General features: G+C 36.7%; 1 pseudogene; it reads right to left on the reverse strand.

Moving 5' to 3' along the window:
* Positions 1-19,363: 19,363 nt before the first annotated feature.
* On the reverse strand, positions 19,364-20,277 carry LOC101106966 (olfactory receptor 52A5-like; annotated as a pseudogene).
* Positions 20,278-22,799: the final 2,522 nt, after the last annotated feature.

Consider the following 22,799-nt stretch of genomic DNA (forward strand, 5'->3'; position numbering starts at 1 on the left):
AATTAATAAATTCAAGATAACAGTTAAAAAATTGTAAGGTAATTATAGAATACCAAAAATACCACGATGAGACAATTTTCTAAGGTATATTGGAGGAGATGCTAGGAAAAGGATGAGTTGAATCTTGGAGAGTAATGATAACATATCCAGGTTATAAGAGTGTCAAAGGTTTTCCAAGAGGCAACATCACAATGGAGGTGAATAGACACTGTATGAAAAGTAAAAATACATCCAGAAGAGAGTCATGGCATACTAACAAAGGAGAATAAAACTTAAAGAAAAAAACGTAATAAGAAAAGTAGGAGGGGCATCCAATAAGAAAATATCTAATTTGGGGCACTGTGAAGGTCATAGATCACCTTGAAAAATAAAGATTTGAGCAATGGTGAAAGGGCCATACAATCTTGTATACAATGAATGACCTTGTCTCCAGGTGATAAATCTAGCCAAAAATCAGAATTTATTTAATTAAACACTACATTATATTTTGCACTTATAGAGCCTAATACTACTTTTGACCTACTTCACAGAGTATGACTTTGTCAAGTTCATGGGGCAATCTGTAGCACACAGCCTAAATCCATCTTACTGCCTCTTTTTCTAAATAAAAAATTTTATTGGATCACCATCATATCCACTGATCAATGTATTGTTGATGGAAGCTTTGGCACTATAGGAGCAAATTTGAATAATTAGGACAGAGATCATACAAAAAGTTTAAATATTCACTGTGAATCTCTTTATATAAAAAGTTTGCTAATCTATAATTTAGAGCAACAATTTACTCCATCATAATGTGTTAGTTGAGATTCCCCAGTGACTCAGTGGTAAAGAATCTGCCTGCCAAAGCAGGTAATGCAGGTTTGATTCCTGCGTTGAGAAGATACCCTGGAGAAGGAAATGGCTACCCGCTCCAGTATTCTTGCCTGGAAAATTTCACGGACAGAGAAGTCTGGTGGGCAACAGTCCTCGGGGTCACATAAGAGTCAGACATGACTTAGTGACCTAACAACAACAAATTTTGATCAGATATAGGTCTGATTTTTCATTCATTGCTTCCTGTATACACACATTCATCTGTGTAATTTAATTTAGCTTAGTTCCAGGAACAACAACAGATTTCAATGACCAAAACGTGCATATATAATACAGAAACAAACAGTATCCTTTGGGAGATTAATAGATTTTCCTTTTTAATAATAGCTATCAGTTCAGTTCATTCACTCACTCATGTCTGACTCCTTGCAACCCCAAGGACTACAGCACACCAGGCCTCCCTGTCCATCACCGACTCCTGGAGTTTACCCAAACTCATATCCATTGAGTCGGTGATGCCATCCAACCATCTCATCTTCTGTCGTCCCTTTCTCCTCCTGCCTTTAATCTTTGCCACATCAGGGTCTTTTCAAATGAGTCAGTTCTTCCCATCAGATGGCCAAAGTATCGGAGTTTCAGCTTCAGCATTAGTCTTCCAATGAATATTCAGGACTGATTTCCTTTAGGATGGACTCGTTGGATCTCCTTGCAATCCAAGGGACTCTCAAGAGTCTTCTCCAACATCACAGTTCAAAAACATCATTCTTTGGCACTCAACTTTCTCTGTTGTACAACTTTCACATCCATACAGGACTACTGGAAAAACCATATCTTTGACTAGATGGACCTTTGCTGGCAAAGTAATGTCTCTACTTTTTAATATGCTGTCTAATGGGTCATAACTTTCCTTCCAAGGAGCAAGCATCTTTAAATTTTTGGGTGCAGTCACCATCTGCAGTGATTTTGGAGCCCCCAAAATAAAGTCTGTCACCATTTCCACTGTTTCCCCATCTATTTCCCATGAAGTGATGGAACCAGATGCCATGATCTTAGTTTTCTGGATGTTGAGCTTTCAGCCAACATTTTCACTCTCCTCTTTCACTTTCTTCAAGATGCTCTTTAGTTCTTCTTCACTTTCTGCCATAAAGGAGGCATCATCTGCATATCTGAGGTTATTGATATTTCTCCCAGCTATCTTGAAACCAGCTTGTTATTCATCCAGCCCAGCATTTCTCATGATGTACTCTGCATACAAGTTAAATAAGCAGGGTAACAATATATAGCCTTGACATACTCCTTTCCTGATTTGGAACCAGTCTGCTGTTCCATGTCCGGTTCTAACTGCTGCTTCCTGACCTGCGTACAGACTTCTCTCTGGTATTCGCAACTTTTTCAGGATTTTCCAGAGTTTGTTGTGGTCCACACAGTCAAAGTCTTTCATAATCAATAAGCAGAAATAGATGTTTTTCTGGAACTCTCTTGCTTTTTTGATGATCCAATGGGTGTTGGCAATTTGATCTCTGATTCCTTTGCCTCTTCTAAAACCAGCTTGAACATCTGGAAGTGCATGCTTCATGTACTGTTGAAGTCTGGCTTGGAGAATTTTGAGCATTATTTTACTAGTGTGTGAGATGAATGCAATTGTGTGGTAGTTTGAGCATTCTTTGGCACTGAATGAATTGAATGGAATTGAATGGAATGAATTGAATTGAATGAATTGAGCAGTCTTAGGGATTAGCATGAAAACTAACCTTTTCCAATCCTGTGGCCACTGCTGAGTTTTCCAAATTTGTTGGCATATTGAGTGCAGCATTTTCACAGCATCAACTTTTAGGATTTGAAATAGCTCAACTGGAATTCCATCACCGCCACTAGCTTTGTTCCTATTGATGCTTCCTAAGGCCCACTTAACTTCACATTCCAGGGTGTCTGGCTCTAGGTGAATGATCACACCATCGTGGTTATCTGGGTCATGAAAATTTTTTTGTATAGTTCTTCTGTGTATTCTTGCCATCTCTTCTTAAAATCTTCTGCTTCTGTTAGATCCATACCATTACTGTCCTTTACTGAGCCCATCTTTGCATGAACTGCTCCCTTGGTATCTCTTATTTTCTTGAAGAGATCTCTAGTCTTTCCCATTCTATTGCTTTCCTCTATTTCTTTGCATTGACCACTGAGGAAGATTTTCTTATCTTTCCTTGCTCTTCTTTGGAATTCTGAATTTAAATGGGTATATCTTTCCTTTTCTCTCTCTTTTTGTTTTTTCACTTCTCTTCTTTACACAGCTGTTTGTAAAGCCTCCGCAGACAACCATTTTGCCTTTTTGCATTTTTCCCCACCTTGGGGATGGTCTTGATCCCACCTCCTGTCCAGCGTCACGAACCTCTGTCCATAGTTCTATATAAGAATAAATATATGCAGTAATCTGTCTAGATATTTAAGTCTGTATAACCCTAGTAACAGAAACAGATATAATTTTAACAGAAAATACCAATTAGATTAATATCTCTCATGAATATTGATACATAAATCTTCAACCAACTGTTAACAAATAAAATCTAAGAATATATTAAAAATATTACATTACATCCAAGTGAGATTTATTCCATGTGTGCAAGATTGGTTCAATATTTTGAAATAAATGAATGTTACCCATCACATCAACAAGCTAAATCATATGATGATGTGAATTGATGCAGTAAAAACTATTTGCGTGTGAGGGAGGGATAAAAATCCAACAGCCACGAGGAGAACAAGATGGCAGAGGAGAAAGTGGACATGGAGTACATCTCTCTCTATGGATGCATCATGAATACACCTTCAGACACAGAAATGCATGCAGAACACCAGCTGCGAGTGGAAGGAGTACCTGCCAGCAGAAAAGAATATACAGAACCACCCAAAACTCGGTAGGACCAAGTAACTAGGGGGGAAAAAAATAGGCATGTTAGTAGGACTGGACCTGCCCTCAGCGGGTAGGGGAACTGAAACAGGGGTCCAATCCCCACCCTGGGGCAAAAGTCTGAGTCAGAGGAGAAACATTTTAAGGTCAGAGTGAAAGAGCTGATCTGTGGCAGCCTTAATGGGATGAGAATCAGACAGTCCTTGTACAGCCATACGTACTTCAGACAGGGACACTGGTCCCCTGGAAGGTGCAGGAGCTAGGAGCTGGAGTTTAGGGATTATTCCATAATCCCAGCCCAAGGGTTGCTATCTGTGGAGAGATGGATCAAGGGGATGTGAGGGAGGAGACTGTGGTGGGAAATGCCTGTGGAGGAAAGCTGGGCAGCCATGGAAACAAGGAGATACTGTTGAGTCACGCGTAAGGGGTGGAGCCATCTCCATAGCCTCTCTCCCCACATGCCAGCACCTGAAGGTGAACAATAGAGAGCTGACCCATCAAACACCTGGCACACTGAACTACAGAGTAGGACCCCACTCAAGGCGCCCCTTTAAGTGCCTGATGCACTGATCTACAGAGTAGCACCCCAGTCAGGGGGGCCCGTATATGTGCCTGACACACCGAACAACAGAGATGGACCCCAGGCAAGGGAGTCCTCAAAGTGCCTGAACAGGTGAAGCTATGGAAAAAGACTGGCCAAAGAGGCTTTCAGATCACCAGCTACAAGAGGCTTAATAAAAGACTCTGATAGGGCCATAACTTCTGGGGTGGAGGGAGTCCATGTCCCTGCACACTTTGTGCCACCAGGGTCCCCACAAGCCAAGCAGCTGTGCCAACTTCACGCTCAAATCTCACAGGGGCAGAGCTGCCACAGGCAAAAAAAAAAAAATCTTGCATCTATGCGTTCAGGGTCACTTCGGTCATGTCCAACTCTTTACAACCCTGTGGCCTGCCAGGCTTCTCTTCAGGAAGGGGGGTTCCTCAGGCAAGAATACTGGAGTGTATTGGCCAATACTGGTTGCCATACCCTTCTAGAGCACAATGTTTCCTGCTGCCTTAGGCGCCATCCCTCCTGAGTACCTGGTGCTGTCAGAACCCCTCCAACCCAAGTAGCTGCACCACCCCCACACCTGGCCCTCACAGAACCAAGCCCAAGTGCTCAAGGAAGCCTCAGGAGCAATCCCCAGTGGACGACCCACAGGCAGAGGTGGAAATAAAACCACAGTTAAAACCCAGGGCCATTGTGGATACGGAAGAAGATGCAAAACCTTCCCACCAGCTGTACAAGCAGCAGATTAAATCCACATGATCAACTAAGCAGACTATTTTCTATGGAATATATAAAAGGACACTGAGAGCTCCCACAAAAGAAGGCACACCAGTTCTGATAGCTGAGGGCATTGGAGGCAAGAAGACAAAGGAGTAGGACCAGATTAGAACCTGAGCTGCCCCCACAGCAGGTGCAGAGATCAGCACAGTGTTGGAGGTCATCCTAGGGAGGTGAGGTGGACTGTGACTCCCAGAGAGGGAAAAGACTCTGGCAGCAGTGACTCAAGAAAATTGTGTATTATTCTTATGTTTTAACTTGTTCTATAGATTTTTTTTTATTTTTTTCTTCTTTTCCCTTCACCCCTCCCCACTGTAATTGTCAATTTTATTGGCACTATGAAATCTAATTAAGCTTTTGAGTCTTTTTTTGGTTCCTCAGTCACATTTTTTATCGCTGATATAAACCTCTGCCTCTACATTGGTCTTTTGCAGTTCTGTGGAGTTTTCCTTTTCTCTCTATCTTTAATTTTAGTTTTCAGTTTTTAAATCTATTATCTTTTTAGTATATTTATTTATTTGTTTGCTTTTCCTACTATTCTTTTCCCCTTGCAGTTAATCTTTAATGTATATAAATCTTATCTACTTCTATTTAACTTTGCATATCTATTCTTTCTTTCTTTTATTTCCTCTCAACATATTTGTTAGTTTTATTTTCATAGCTTTATTCCCCAATTGGCACCTTGCTTTAGTTTTGTTTTCCAGTTTGTGCTTTAGTTAGTTTTGTTCTTACCTGGTAGATATAATTTTGGGTTTCTTTTCTTCACTGGGTCAATCTATTGTAGTTTATTTTTGTTTGGACTGTTTTGATTTTGCTTATGGGTGTATATGTATATGTGTATATTCAGCCACACTTTTTATTTTTGCTAAAATCCTCTGCCTCTACACTGGGATTTTGCAGTTCTGTAGAGCTTTCCATTTTTCTTCCTTTTTTTCCTTTGATCTTTTTATAATTTTAATTTTTTAAATGTATTATATTTTCTTCTACACTTATCCCTTTGTTTGCCTTTCCTACTCTTCTTTGCCCCTTGCAGTTAATCTTTACTGTACATAAACTTCCTCATCTACCTCTATTTAAGTTTACATATCTTTTCCTTCTTTATTTCCTTTCCTCTCAACATATGTGTTAGTTTTCTTTTCATTGCTTTATTCCCCACTTGGCATCTTGCTTTAGTTTGGTTTTCCAGTTTGTCCATTTGTTAGTTTTGTTCTTAACTGGTAAATAAAATTTTCTCTTTCCTTTGTGCGCCAGGTCAATATATTGTACTTTATTTTTGCTGGGCTGTTTTGACTTTGCTCATGGGTGTATATGTATATGTGTTTATTCCATTATTTAAACAACTATTAGCCTGATTTTGTAATTGCCATTTGTCTGAGGTTCATCTTTGGTTTCTCATTTGGGGGTATTTGTTTTAATCTCACTTATTGACACACAAACCACTTGTGGAATCTTCATTCCTGACCAAGGATCAAGCTCTGAGCCTTTGGAATGGGAGCCCTGACTCCAAAATCCTAAACAACCAGAGAACTAATGTCAGGGAGTATCAGGTAGTGAGAACTCACACAAAGGAAACCACTTTAATACAAGCGGTTTGGGCATCACCCAACCACCAATAGTACACTGTGTAGGACATCTCACCTAAGCAACAAACAAAACAAAAATACCAACCCAATCATCAGCAGACAGGATTACCACTTCACTTAGCCTTTTCCATCAGAGGAAAAACAAACAAATAAACAAACAAACAAAAATATAACTTCAGCACAAATATCACCCCATAAAAAGCTTACACAAGCAACTGGACCAAACTTTAGAGGACAGAGGAAATAGGCAAACTACCTCAAAAATAATTCAGAATAACGATAGTAAAGATATCAAAAACCTTGAAAACAAAATGGAGAAAATGCAAGAATCAATGAACAAAGACATAGAAAAATTAAAGAATAAGCAAAGAGAGACAAACACAATTACTGAAATTAAAACTAGAAGGAATTAATAGCAGAATATCTGAAGCAGAACGAATCAGTGACTTGGAAGATAGAATGGTGGAAATAAATTCTGAAGAGCAGGATAAATAAAAAGAATGAAAAGAACTGAGAACAGACTCAGAGACCACTGGGACAATATCAAATGCATCAACATTCAAATTATAGGGGTCCCAGAAGAAGAAAAGAGAAGGATATAAGAAAATTGTTGAGGAGATTATAGTTGAAAATTTCCCCAACATGGAAAAAAAAATAGCCAATCAAGTCCAAGAGGCACAAAGAGCCCCATACAGAATAAACCCAAGGAGAAACATGCCAAGACACATACGAATCAAACTAACAAAGACTAAATTCAAATAAAGAATATTAAAAGCAGCAAAGGAGAAGCAACAAGTAACATAAAAAGGACACCTCATACTCTTAATAGCTGATCATTCAGCAGAAACTCTGTAGGCCAGAAGGGAATGGCAGGATATATTTCAAGTACTGAAAGAGAAAAATCTACAAACAAGATTACTGTACCCAGCAAAGATCTCCTTCAGAATTAAGGGAGAAATAAAAAGCTTTTCAGACAAGAAAAAGTTAAAAGAATCCAGTGCCACCAAACCAGCTTTACAACAAATGTTCAAGGGACTTATATAGTCAAGAAATACAAGAGAAGAAAAAAGATCTACAAAATCAATCCCAAATAATTAAGAAAATGGCAATAGGAACATCAGTTCAGTACATATATATCAATAATTACTTTAAATGTAAATAGAATAAATGCTCCAACCGAAAGACACAGACTGGCAGAATGGAAACAAAAACAAGACCCATAAATATGTTGTCTACAAGAAACCCACCTCAGTCCTAAAGACACATATAGACTGCAAGTGAGAGGATGGAAAAATATATTCCGTGCAATTGGGAAGCAAGAGAAAGCTCGAGTAGCAATCCTCATATCAGACAAAATAAATGTTAAAATAAAGATTACAGGAGATAAGGAAGGATACTGCATAATGATCAAGGGATCAATCCAAGAGGAAGATATAACAATTGTAAGTATCTATGCACCCAACATAGAAACACCTCAATGCATAAGACAAACACTAACAGACATAAAAGGAGAAACTGACAGTAACACAATAATAGTAGGAGACTTTAACACCCCACTCATACCAATGGACAGATCATCAAAACAAAAAATTAATAAGGAAACAGAAGTCTCAAATGACCCATCAGATGAGTTGGATCTCTTTGATGTCTTCAGGACATTCCATCCAAATGCAGAAGAATACATCTTCTCAAGTGCACATGGAACATTCTCCAGGATAGACCACATCTTGGATCACAAATCAAGCCTCAGTGAATTTAAGAAAATGGAAATCATATCAAGCATCTTCTCCAGCCACAACACTATGAGACTAGATATCAATTAAAAGAAAGAAAATAAAAACTGTAAGAAACACAAACACATGGAGACTAGAAAACATGTTTCTAAATAACAAACAGGTTACTGAAGGAATCAAAGGGAAATAAAAAAAAATTCTAGAAATAAATGACAGTGAAAACACAACTCAAACACAACTCATTTATTTCTAGAATTTTTTTGATTTCCCTTTTATTCCTACAGTAACCTGTTTGTTATTTTGGTATGCAGCAAAAGCAGTTCTAAGAGGAAGTTTATAGCAATACAATCCTACCTCAAGAAACAAGAAAAACATCAAATAGGAAATCTAACTTTACATATAAAACAACTATAAGAAGAAGAACAAAAAAACCCCAAAGTTAGTGGGAGGAAAGAAATCATAAAGATCTTATCAGAAATAAATAAAAAAGAAATCAAAGAAACAAGAGTAAAGACTAATAAAACTAAAAACTGATTCTTTGAGAAGATGAACAAAATTGACAGATCTTTAGCCAGACTTATCAAGGGAAAAAGAGAGAAGAATCAAATCAACAAGATTAGAATTGAAAAAGAAGAGGTTACAACAGACAATGCAGAAATACAAAGGAGTATAAGAGACTATTATGAACAACTATATAGCAAAAAATGGATAACCTGGAAGAAATGGACAGATTCTTAGACAAGTTCAATATTTCAACAACCAAATTACAAGCACTAAAATTGAAGCTGTCATCAAAAATCTCCCAAAAAACAAAAGCCCAAGACCAAATGGCTTCACAGGAGAATTCTATCAAACATTTAGAGAAGAGCTAATACCTAGCCTTCTAAAACTCTTTCAAAAAATTGCAGAGGAAGGAACACTTCCAAACTCATTCTATGAGGCCACCATCACCCTGAAAACAAAACCAGACAAAGACAACACAAAAAAAAGACAACTACAGGCCAATTATACTGATGAACATAAATGCAAAAATCCTCAATAAAATTTTAGCAAATGGAATTCAACAGCACATCAAAAAGCTCATACACCATGATCAAATTGATTTTATATTAGGGATGCAAGGATTCTTCAATGTATGCAAATCAATCAATGTGATACACCATATTAAAAAAAATGGAAAGATAAAAATAATATGATCATCTCAATAGATGTGGAAAAAGCCTCTGACAAAACTCAGCACCCATTTATGATTAAAACTCTTCAAAAAATGGGCATGGAAGGAACATACCTCAACATAGTAAAGGGTATATATGATAAACCTACAACAAACCTTATTCTCAATGGTGAAAAACTGAAGCATTCACCCTAAGATCAGGAACAAGACACTTTCCCCACTATTATTCAACATAGTTCTGGAAGTGTTAGCTATAAGAATCAGAAAAGGAAGAAAAGCTCTCACTCTTTGCAGATGATATGATACTGTACATAGAAAACCCTAAAGATAGCATCAGAAAATTACTAGAGCTAATTGGTGAATTTAGCAAAGGTGCAGGATACAAATCAATACACAGAAATCACTTGCATTTCTATATACTAACAATGAAAAATCAGAAAGGAAAACTCAGGAATCAATCCCATTCACCATTGCAACAAAAAGGATTAAATGCCTAGGAATTATCTTACCTAGGGAGACAAAAGAACTGTACACAGTAAAGTATAATACACTAATCAAAGAAATCAAAGATAACATAAACAGATGGAGATATTCCATATACCTGAGTAGGAAGAATCAGTATTGTAAAAATGACTATACTACCAAATGCAATCCAAAGATTCAATGTGATTCCTTTCAAATTACCAATGAAATTTTTCACAGAATTAGAAGAAAAGTTTTACAATTCATATGGAAACACAAAAGACCCCAAATAGCCAAAGCAGTCTTGAGAAAGAAGAATGGAGCTGGAGGATTCAACCTTCCTGACTTCAGAATATACTACAAAGCTACATCATCGACACAGTATGGTACTGGCACAAAAACAGAAACATAGACCAACAGAACAAGATAGAAAGCCCAGAAATAAACCCATGAACCTATGGGTACCTTATTTTAGACAAAGGAGTCAAGAATATACAATGGGGCAAAGATAGCTTCTTTGATAAATGGTGCTGGGAAAACTGGACAGCCATATGTAAAAGAATGAAACTAGAACACTTCCTAACACCACACACAAAGATAAACTCAAAATGAATTAAAGACCTAAATGTAAGACCAGAAACTATAAAACTCTTAGAGGACAACATAGGCAGAACACTTGATGACATAAATCAAAGCAATATCCTCTGTGACCCACCTCCTAGAGTAATGGGAATAAAAACGTGTTAAAGAATGAATCAGAATACTTCCTAACACCATACACACAGATAAACTCAAAATGAATTAAAGACCTAAATGAAGACCAGAAACTAAAAATCTCTTACTGGAAAACATAGGCAGAACACTCAATGACATAAATCAAAGAAAGATCCTCTATGGCCCACCTCCTAGAGTAAAGGAAATAGAAACAAAAGTAAAAAACTGGGACTTATTTAAACTTAAAAGCTTTTGCACAGCTTGAAGGTGAAGGTGAAAAGACAACCCTTGGAATGGGAGAAAATAATAGCAACTGAAACAACTGACAAAGGATTCATTTCCAAGATATACAAACAGCTCATGCAAGTCAAAACCAGAAAAACAAATAATCCAATCAAAGAGTGGGGAAAAGACCTAAACAGACATTTCTCCAAAGAGGACATATAGATGCCTAACAAACATGTGAAAAGATGCTCAACATCGCTCATTATTAGAGAAATGCAAATCAAAACTACAATGAGATATCACCTCACACCGGTCAGAATGGCCATCATCAAAAAATCTACAAACAATAAATGCTGGAGATGGTATGGAGAAAAGGTCAGGCTCTTGCACTGTTGGTGGGAATGTAAATTGATACAGCCACTATGAAAGACTGTATGGAGATTCCTTTAAAAACTGGGAATAAAACCACCATATGACCCAACAATCCCACTCCTAGGCATATACCTTGAGGAAACCAAAATTGAAAAATACACATGTATCCCTTGTTCATTTCAGCACTATCTACAATAGCTAGACCACGGAATTAACCTAGATGTCCATCAACAGATGAATGGATAAAGAAGTTGTTGTGGTCAGTCAATTCAGCTGCTCAGTCATGTCTGACTCTTTGAGACCCCAAGGACTGCAGCATGCCAGACGTCCCTGTCCATCATCAAATCCCAGAACCTACTCAGACTCATGTCCGTCATGTCAGTGATGACATCCACCATCTCATCTTCTGTCGTCCCCTTCTCCTCTGCCTTCAATCTTTCCCAGCATCAGGGTCTTTGCCAATGAGTCAGTTCTTCGCATCAGGTGGCCAAAATATCAGAGTTTCAGCTTCAGCATGAGTCTTCCAATGAATATTTAGGACTGATTTCCTTTAGGATGGATTCGTTGGATCTCCTTGCAGTCTAAGGGACTCTCAAGAGTCTTTTCCAACACCCTAGTTCAAAAGCATCAATTCGTCGTTGCTCAGCTTTCCTTATACTCCAGTTCCCACATCCATATATGGCTACTGGAAAAACCATAGCTTTGACTAGATGGACTTTTGCTGACAAAGTAATGTCCCTGCTTTTTAATATGCTATCTAGGTTGGTCATAGCTTTTCTTACAAGAAGTGAGTATTTTTTAATTTCATGTCTGTGGTCACCATCTGCAGTGATTTAGGAGCACCCAAAAATAAAGTATGTCACTGTTTCTATTGTTTCCCCATCTATTTGCCATGAAGTGATGGGACTGGATGCCATGATCTTAGTTTTCTGAATGTTGGGTTTTAAGCCAACTTTTTCACTCTCCTCTTTCACTTTCAAGAGGCTCTTTAATTCTTTTTCACTTTCTGCCATAAGGATGATCTCATCTGCATATCTGAGGTTATTGATATTTCTCCCAACAATCTTGATTCTAGCTTGTGCTTCATCTAGCCCAGCATTTCACATGATGTATTCTGCATATAATTTAAATAAACAGGGTAACCTTATACAGCCTTGACATACTCCTTTCCTGATTTGGAACCAGTCTGTTGTTCCATGTTGAGTTCTCACTATTGCTTCTTGACTTGCATACAAATTTCTCAGGAGGCAGGTTTGGTGGTCTGGTATTGGCATCTTTCAGAATTTTCCAGTTTGTTGTGATCCACATAGTCAAAGGCTTTGACATAGTCAATAAAGCAAAAGTGGGTGCTTTTCTGGAACTCTGAAGTTGTGGTGCATATACACAATGTAATATTACTTAGCCATAAAAAGAAACACCTTTGAGTCAGTTCTAATGAGGTGCCTGTATTCTATTATCTGAATGGAGTGAGGAGATTGGAGGAAAAGAAAGAGTAGTTTTGAATTAAATAAATAAGACAAGGAGATTACTCTAAGGCTGTACTTACTCCTTAACAGTTTAAACATGATCTACTTTATTTGTTAGAGGCCTATGATAAAATAAATCTATGGATTTTTAACCTGTTGAAACTGGTTCATCCTAGACCTTTTCTCTGTTGCATGTTATTAAACACATTATTTAAATCTATAATAACATTTATGGAAACTATAGTTCTTGAAATCATCAAAACAATGATATGTGGTGTACAAAAAGCACAGGACCTATAGCACTAAATAAATGAGAGCTAATGAGTGCATGCAATTCTAACATTTTATCATTGGACAAAATTTTTCAGCTGTGTATTTAACACTGATTTCACATTTCTACAAATGTTTGAGCAACTTATATGTTATGATAAACTTTTATAAATAAAGGGAATCAATGGAAATATATATATTTATTTATATATGGGGCTAATAACATTTATTTTAATTTGAGACCAAAATTGCAGTCATTTCTCATTTTTTTAGTGTAAGGCCAGCCAAAACTTATTCTTGAAATAGTCTCATGTTTCTAGGTATGGTTTTTCTCATTAGCCAAACCAAAAAGACACTTTCCAAAATTTTTGTCTTCACTTTCTTATAGTGAAATAAGAAATTAAGCACACTGTGAAGGAGAATTCTTCAAGAGCATATTGAATTTTACCCCAATCACATTGTATTGTTTTTGTTTAGCGGCTAAGTTATGTTTGACTCTTTTACTATGCCATGGACTATAGCCTGGCAGGTTCTTCTGTCCTTGGGTTTCCCTATTCAAGAGTACTGGAGTGAGTTGCCATTTCCTTCTCCAGAGGATCTTCTTGACCCGAGGATCAAACTCTCACTTCTCCTGCATTGAAAGGTGGGTTCTTTACCACTGAGCCCCCAAGGCAGTCCACATTTATCCTCACTTACATTAATATATTATAAATAAATGTAATTGAAAATATAAAAAAGTGTCATGCTGTATTTAAGGTTCTCAAAAATATTGAATATTTATGTTCTATAGGTTTAAGAATAAGACGTTTATAGTCCAATCCCAATTATTTTTGCATATAGCATCCTATTTACTTAAATGCATGTGTGTGTACTAAAGTCGCTTCAGTCGTGTTGGACTCTTTGTGACCTTAGGACTGTAGCCTTCCAGGCTTCTCTATCCACAGGATTCTCCAGGCAAGATGCTGGAGTAAGTTGCTAAGCCCTCCTCCAGGGAATTTTCCTGACCCAGGGGTCAAACCTGCAACTCTTATGTCTCCTGCATTGGCAAGCAGGTTCCTTACCACTAGTGCCACCTGGGAAGCCTAAATTTACCTAAATGGCATCTTACAAACAGAAGAGTTAAATCATAAATACCGGAAAATATACATTATGTGCTTCTTGTTGAACCTAGAGTTGAACTGATAGAATTGTGTGAAGTGTGTGGATATGATAGTAAATACATTAAAAGACACATGTCTCAAGTGCAACATGGACATTCATGAATCTACTTTTTCTGTTAAATGGATGTAGGTTAGGAAACATTCTTTGTACTATTTTTTTCCCAAAGGCAGTATGCAGATTAATGTTGCTATTTTTCCAACCCAGATTATTTATCTAACTTAAATGGCATTCCTCTATTTCATGAATAAAAACTTAATTTCCCTTAGACTTAAAATTCTAGCAAAATATACACAATATCATTGTTTCTTTTCCTTTTGCCATCATACTGAACTACCATAAAGTAAAATATGAAAAATTACAATTTGTTAAATTTCCCTTATTAAAAATATGCAGCTAACAGTGAAAGGAAATATACAACTAACAGTTAAAGGAAATGGCAACCCACTCCAGTGTTCTTGCCTGGAGAATCCCAGGGACAGAGAAGCCTAGTGGACTGCCGTCTATGGGGTCACACAGAGTCGGACACAACTGAAGCGACTTAACAGCAACAGTTAAAGAATGTCATCACAAACCACCAAGTAACAACTTGGTAATGCTATAAACTGTACCTCTCTCAGAGTATCCTCATGATATCATGCTGACCACTGGAGAAAATATAACTTTAGGACATGTTTTCAGTTCATTATTGTATTCAGGTAGAATTTTGCATAAGGGAAAAATAATGTGAAAAACAGAAATTTGTAATAAATTTAGATAAAGTAGCATTAACAACATTAATGATATAAGAATAAAAGTAAGGATGTCAAATGAGATTAATTTAGCTTAATCTAGAATTTGCAAGGTGTTGTTTTCCTAAAGTGATCTGAGAAAGACACAATTGGATAGTTTGGGGCAATTTCAGCACTGTAAAGCTTAGCCCTATAAGATTTGTGATATCACTTAAAGATATTGTCGGGTTTGGGAAATTAGAGTTGTAAAGACTTTGCATCAGACTCTGCTGGTGTGCAACATCAATAGGACCCATGGTCAGAGAAGTAGGGAGTTTCAGTGGGTTCTACAGTATTGGAAAAACATAGATTAATGAAATCCTTTCCTACTTTCAAAGCAATTTAATTCTAGCTGGATAAAAATGATGTGCACACAAACAAAGTTTATGACATTAACTCTGTAATTATAAAAACATAGCTCATGTGATAAAGTCAAGATCACTGGAATGGAATTTGACAAACCTATAGATCCAGAGGTTTTACCTGCCTCCTGTGAAACCTGTATGCAGGTCAAGAAGCAATAGTTAGAACTGGACATGGAATGATGGACTGGTTCAAAATCAGGAAAGGAGTACATCAAAGCTATATGTTGTCACCTTGTTCATTTAACTTATATGCAGAGTACATCCTACAAAATGCTGGGCTAGATGAAGCACAAGCTGGAATCAAGATTGCTAGGAGAAATATCAATAACCTCAGATGTGCAGAAGACACCACTCTTATGGCAGAAAGTGAGGAAGAACTACAAAGCTTCTTGATGAAAGTGAAAGAGGAGAGTGAAAAACATGGCTTAAAACTCAACATTCAGAAAACTAAGATCACGGCATCCAGTCACATCACTTCATGGTAAATAGATGGCAAACAACAAAAACATTGGCAGATTTTATTTTCTTGAGTTCCAAAAGCCCTGCAGATGGTGACTGAAGCCATGAAATTAAAAAATGTTAGCTCCTTGGAAGAAAAGCTATTACCAACCTAGATAGCATATTAAAAAGCAGAAACATTACTTTGCCAACAAAGGTCCTTCTAGTCAAAGCTATGGTTTTTCCAGTAATCATGTATGGATGTGAGAGTTGGACCATAAAGAAGGCTGAGTGCCAAAGTATTGATGATTTTGAACTGTGATGTTGGAGAAGACTTTTGAGAGTCCCTTGGATTACAAGGAGATCAAACCAGTCAATCCTAAAAGAAATCAATCCTGAATATTCATTAGAAGGACTGATACTGAGGCTGATGCTCCAATACTTTGGCCACCTATTTTGGAGAGCCAACTCTTTAGAAAAGACCCTGATGCTGGGAAAGATTGAAGGCAGGAGGAGAAGGGGACCGCAGAGGATGAGATGGTTGGATGGCATTACTGACTCAATGGACATGAGTTTGAGCAAGCTCTGGGAGTTGGTGATGGACAGGGTGGCCTGATGTGCTGTAGTCCATGGGGTTGCAAACAGCTGACACGACTAAGTGACTGAACAACAACAAAATAGAACCACAGAATCAAAAGTTCTATCTTGTGATGTAGCTTAGAATTTTCTTGTGACCTTTTGGGCTTATTTATACTGGGAATTCACTGAGCAAAGGCCATTGCAGAAGACAAAATATTAGAAAACACAATCACACACAAGCATGTTCACACATGTATCAGTTTACTCACATTACATAAATTATATCTACATTCATTTGATAAATTATATCAACACACATTGTATACCTTCAGGTTCACTGATGGATATCTTTAACAAATCCTGAACTACAGATAACCATTCACCTTTTCTCCTTTTTATATTTGTAACTTCCACCCCACGGTGAGAAACAGACCTCCCATTAATCTCAGTTTTCAGATTCACCAAATCTAACATGCACAAATATTTTTTAGGTTGCTGTAAAGATGCAATTAGATGCTGAGGGGAATTTCATTATTATGTTTATTCAATAAATTGTATTCTGCTTATACCAGTGTCAGAACTATATTAGGAGTAGAAGATAAGAAAATGAACTAGACAAGCTTTTTTTCCCCCCCTAGATCTTACTTTTAATTGTCCAATAGATATCTGTACTGGGTGATTGAAAGTCGCTCAGTCATGTCTGATTCTTTGCGACCCCATGGACTGTATAGTCCATGGAATTCTCCAGGCCAGAACACTGGAGCAGGTAGTTGTTCCCTTCTCCAGTGCATCTTTCCAACACAGGGATCGAACCCAGGTCTCCCGCATTGCAGGTGGATTCTTTACCAGCTGAGCCACCAGAGAGTTGCCAGAGAATACTAGAGAGCTCTATTACCTTAAATAAATATTAATGTATATCGATTTTATGGCACGTGTTTTTCCACCAGACTATCCTTCAAAATTGCTTCTTTCAGTGAACATCAAACCAAATCAATAAAAGCAGTAAGAGAGTCAGTCCAAGTCATTAAGAATTTATTGTGCCACATTATGACAAAAAGAGATAAAGTTAAATTATTAGACATCCTGTATAATTCACCAGGGGCTTCACTGGTGGCTCAGATGATAAAAAAATCTGCCAGCAATGCAGGAGACCCAGGTTTAATCCTTGAGGTCAGGAAGACACCGTGGAGTAGGGAATGGCTACCCACTCCAGTATTCTTGCTGGAGAATCCCATGGACAGAGGAGCCTGGCGAGCTATAGTCTATGGGGTCGCAAAGAGTTGGACACAACTGATCAACTAAGCACACACACACATAATTCCCTAAACTACAGATACATTTTAATATAATATGGTTTGAACTGCACAGATCACTGTGGATTACAAAAACAACACTGACCCCAGAAGGAAACCTCAGTTAAGGAATCTTGAGAAAGAAGATACCAAAAAAAGTCTGAGCCTAATGTTATAGAATGAAGACTATTTTACCAATTCAGGAATCAGGGTCATGGTCTCCAGGTAGAGGATATATCACAATTAATGAGAGTGAAAATAATAGAAATGGATACATTTCTTAAGTATAAAAATGTCCTAAGAGCAAAAAAAGTCCAATTGGAAACATTCTGACTTTTGGCACTATGCATAGCATTGGTCATCTTTTGGATTTACAGGACAATGAAGTGTTAATGGTGAAGATCACACACAATTTTGTAAGACAGACAACAATAACGCCATTAAAAAAAATTCTAGTCCAAAACCTGAACACATAAATATAATGAAAATGTTACTTTTAGCCCTCGTAGAGTCTGAAATTATAGTTCACAAACTATATGGTATGTGACCATTTCAGGATCATAGCAAAGAACATGAAGTGAATATACGTTAATCAGAAGGTAGAATGTAGAATAAGGGAGAGGATCCAAATTCACATCTCTGAATATTCCAGGTGCTGGCCTTGGCCACCAGTTGGCTGTTTGTTTAGGCCACACTCACTACTCTTCCTGTATAGTTGCTTTTATCAACTTACATCTGATCTTTACCATTTAAAATTTCTATTTAAGTTTCTATAAGAACGACTATTCACCAATCCACAAAAACATTTACAATAAAAGCAATTTTAAGTCAACAAATGCTAATGCAAGTTCAAATGTATGAATCCAACTGCAGTAATTATTTTGAAAATTAGTTTCAGGTAAACATACAAATAATAAAACCATGAGCATAATTTAAATATATATATACATATATATATATATATATATATATATAGCTTGACTTGCAGAACTTATTTCCCTTTTCAGCTATAGTCATAAAACACATTATTTAAAACTATTTTACTTATTTGTAAGACCATAACATAAAACAAGGAAGTACATTGCTAATCATTCCACATTGACTTTAGTAACTATCAATTCAAATTTTTCTATTTGAGTTTAATATATAAGAACTCCACTATATATGCTCCTGTAGTAGGCTGTGTGATATTTTTTTCAGGAAATAAGAAAATATGACTACCATTTGATGCATATAGTAAAACCCTCATTCCCCACTTAATGATTACTTCATGATCATTCAGTAAGGAACTTTAGGATAATGTGTTACAATAAATGATATAGGAAAAGGACAAATTTATTTTCAGATATACTAGAATTGTAATACATTATACTGAATTTGTTTTGCAGTCCCTAAAATGACACTTGATATATTTTAACATAGGCTAAAATATTATTATTTTTCTTTTAAGAAACATCTGTCACCAAGAGTCAATTGAGCTTAATTTTTGTACTTTATATCATGTGTAGATTAGATATGACTAATTCTGTGTGTTTCAAAAAACTTTGTATCCAAAACAAGCTAAGATGTTTAAATAGGAGTCAAGGCCTTACTGTCTTGAATGCAAAACCAGAACATTGCTCTTCAGCACACAATGAACCTGAGAAAGCACAAACTCTCAAGAACATTTTTCTCAGTACTTGTTTCTGCTATTGTTTGAAAGAAGATAAATGAGAACTCAAGATGCATTCTTAGAGTGGAAAATCTTGGATATTTGATCTCGAATCTCTTTGGTCTTCACAAGATAGAGATTAGATAGAAGAATGTGAATGTAAGGTGGAATATGGAACCCAAACTTGTGTGCAAAAAAAACAAGAAGAAACTGAGGGGCTAAAACTCAAGGGAGACACAAATGTGGGCAATGCAAGTGTTAAAAACTTTGAGTCTAGCTTCTTTCTGAGTCAGATTGAAGACAGTTACAAATATTCCAATGTAAGAGAATATGATGAAGATTATGTCAAATTAGAGTATAATGAAAACCACAAAGAGACCGTAGATCTTGTTGATTCGAATATCTTCTGCTGCCAGCTTCACAGTGGCCATGTGTTCACAGCATGAATGGGGAACCACAGTGGTCCAATAGTGTTTCAGCCAGCATTTGATGAGGATGAGACATGGAGTTGCAAAGAGGACTGCTCGGAGTGTCTCTCCAACCCCAATCTGAGTGAGGAGTTTGTGGGTAAAATGATTGCATGTCTCAGAGGATCACAGATTGCCATGTAGCAATCCAAGGCCATGGCCAGCAGAATACCTGACTCAATACACTGGAAGGTATAGATGAGCCACATCTGAAAGATAGGCATCAAAATATATTTCTGGTGAATGGAACCAGAATAGTCCTAACATTTTTGGCAGGATGCAGGTACTGAGAGTAATGTCTGTCACTCAGAGCATTGCCAGGAAAAGATATATGGGTTCATGGAGGCTGGGCTCAGATTTGATCATGACCAGTAGCAGGAAATTCCCAAATGGAGCAGTAATGTGCATGGCATAGAAAGAAATGCTGATCCAGAACTGCATAGACTCCAGGCCAGGGATCCCAATCAGTGTCAGCACCGAGGGCATGAAGACTGTACCAGTGAGCTGGAACATGTTTGTTTTGAACTCTCTGGTTTAGAGAGTCTGATTCAAGATGGCGATATTTGTTGAGTATCTTTCTTGTTTTATGTTTTTACCTAGGTTCATACCATCAGTAGTTAAATGTGATTTCAAATGGCATTTTGACACACATACTTATTTTTTTTTTGATATTGCAGTTAAATTTGGTTGTGAATGCAGATAGAGTTTCCCTGAATAATTTATTTTGAATTTTCCTTCTGTTCTCTATTTCTCTGTCTCTTTTTTATTATGTATACAGATAGATATAAACACATACACCCTTGAAAGCTTACAAATATTCACTATAGAGAGAGGAAGCACTCCTTCCAGTCAATGTGAATTCCTATGGTTTTTGCAAAATTAGTTGAAAACTATCTCATTGAATGTAGTTAGGTCTTCTAAGTTAACTTCTTCTAAGTTAACAAGATCTGATATAAACGGTGTGCTACATATAACATTTTTTTCTAATCAAAGAACTTCCAATTCATTCAGATAGTCTAGTAGAAGTAAAATAATAATAACAATACCAACACACTCTCAGGAGCTGCTCTAGATCTTGGGAAAATAAGTTATAAAGTGGCTTTATCAAACATGACACAGGCAAAACTCTAGCTGTGACAATTACACATGACAAGTGGTATGCTAGGTATGAATACGGGACACACAAAGAGGTTGTAACAGAGTATTGAGAATCTGGATTTATCCCAAAGTTGGAACCTAGGGAAATTCTCTGAGTATTATGTATAAAATTAAATATTTTACAGATAAATAATTAAAATAATATGTAATGACAACAAAGAAATAAGTCAAATGTCTGCTATACTAAAATGTGATACATGAATTTCTCATATGCAAATTTATTTCTGCAAAAACTGAACTGGAAAAATTTTACCTGATAGAATAATACCTAAAAATTGAAAGTTTTATGATTATTTCTCAAAGAAACTTTTCAATTACCAAAATCTAATCAAATAATAATATCTATATTTTCATATGTACATCAAAATTTATCAGTTTTTTCCAGAATAATAAATCAGAAACTATCAAAACTATATACAGAAAATTTAGATATACTATGCAATATTGAATAAGTAACCATATTTGTTCAGTGGGATTCAAGTTCATGATATGATTACAGATTTAAAATAAGCAGTTTTAATATATTTATTAAAATCCACCTCTGGATACTATTTTCTGTATCCTCCATTCATTCTTTATGGAAGTGATAGCGTATGTTACAAAACCCATTTGCTGGCAATTTCCATATTTAAGTATTATTATAATTTCTTGGAGGCTTATTTTTCTCTCACGTACTGAAAACAGGCACATCATTCATATGATTGCCTCTCCAAACACCTCATAGAACCCAGTAAATCAACCCAGTATGGCGTTTACTTTTTACCCACATTGGTTGACCACAGATTCTCTTCTTCAAATAGGGTTGTGCAAAATTACTTGCAGGCATTATAGAAACACGCTCATAAATGAGCCCAAAATGCATCCTATTATTACACTAATCTCTAGTCCCTTAAAGCTGCAATTCACAGGGTTATTTGTTTGCTTTTTTTTTAATTTTTATTTTTACTTTATTTTACCATACAATACTGTATTGGTTTTGCCATACATTGACATGAATCAATGAATCCACGTTTGCTTTTCTAAATCACCATCCATCTTACTGAGGAAGAAACACCCCAGTCTCTGCCCAATTCTCTGTCCCTCATTAACTTCATTTTTCAATTCCCTATACCCTCACAGAAGTTTAATGTAAGGCTCATATTGTCTTAGTTTACCATTACTGCCTTTACTACCTTTTCCCAACTCACATTTTCCTCACACTTTTTACTTGTGGTATAACATATTAGCTACTCCTTTTGACCTGACACAATATCCTTGCTTCTTCAATTCTTTACTTCTACATGCTTTATGATCTCACATTATAATCTCTATATTCCACTTCTCCAACAGAGAAACTCACTTATAGAAAAAAACACAATTCTGGAAGGGTTTCCAATAAAATGTATGCAGCACTGAATTCCCTGATGATTTCCAGACGTTTATGTTCGTAAATTTCACCTTTCTCTTCAAGCCCTCTGCAATAACTCTTTCCTGTTGGTCATAAGATGTTTGTTACATTTTACAAACTCTAGATTCCCTCTCTCTACTACTCCCTACCACAGCAGGCATGGAAACTCCTCTTTCAGTTAATTCCTAGTTATGTTTTGATGAGAAGTGAAGTTTCTTAGTTGTGTGCGACTCTGCGATCCCATGGACTTTAGCTTACCAGGCTCCTCCGTCCGTGGAATCTTCCAGGCAAGACTACTGGAGTGGTTGCCATTTCCTTCTCCAGGGGATCTTCCCGACCCAGGGACTGAACCTAGTTCTCCCACATTGCAGAGAGATGCTTTACTCTCTTAGCCACCATTATCATTCCTTTACTTCCTCTCTGATAATTAGTGTGTGTATATATATATATATATTTCCCTCAAAATTTATATATTAATCATATATTAATT

Source organism: Ovis aries, chromosome 15 (genome assembly GCF_016772045.2).
Source record: "Ovis aries strain OAR_USU_Benz2616 breed Rambouillet chromosome 15, ARS-UI_Ramb_v3.0, whole genome shotgun sequence".
Lineage (NCBI taxonomy): Eukaryota > Metazoa > Chordata > Mammalia > Artiodactyla > Bovidae > Ovis > Ovis aries.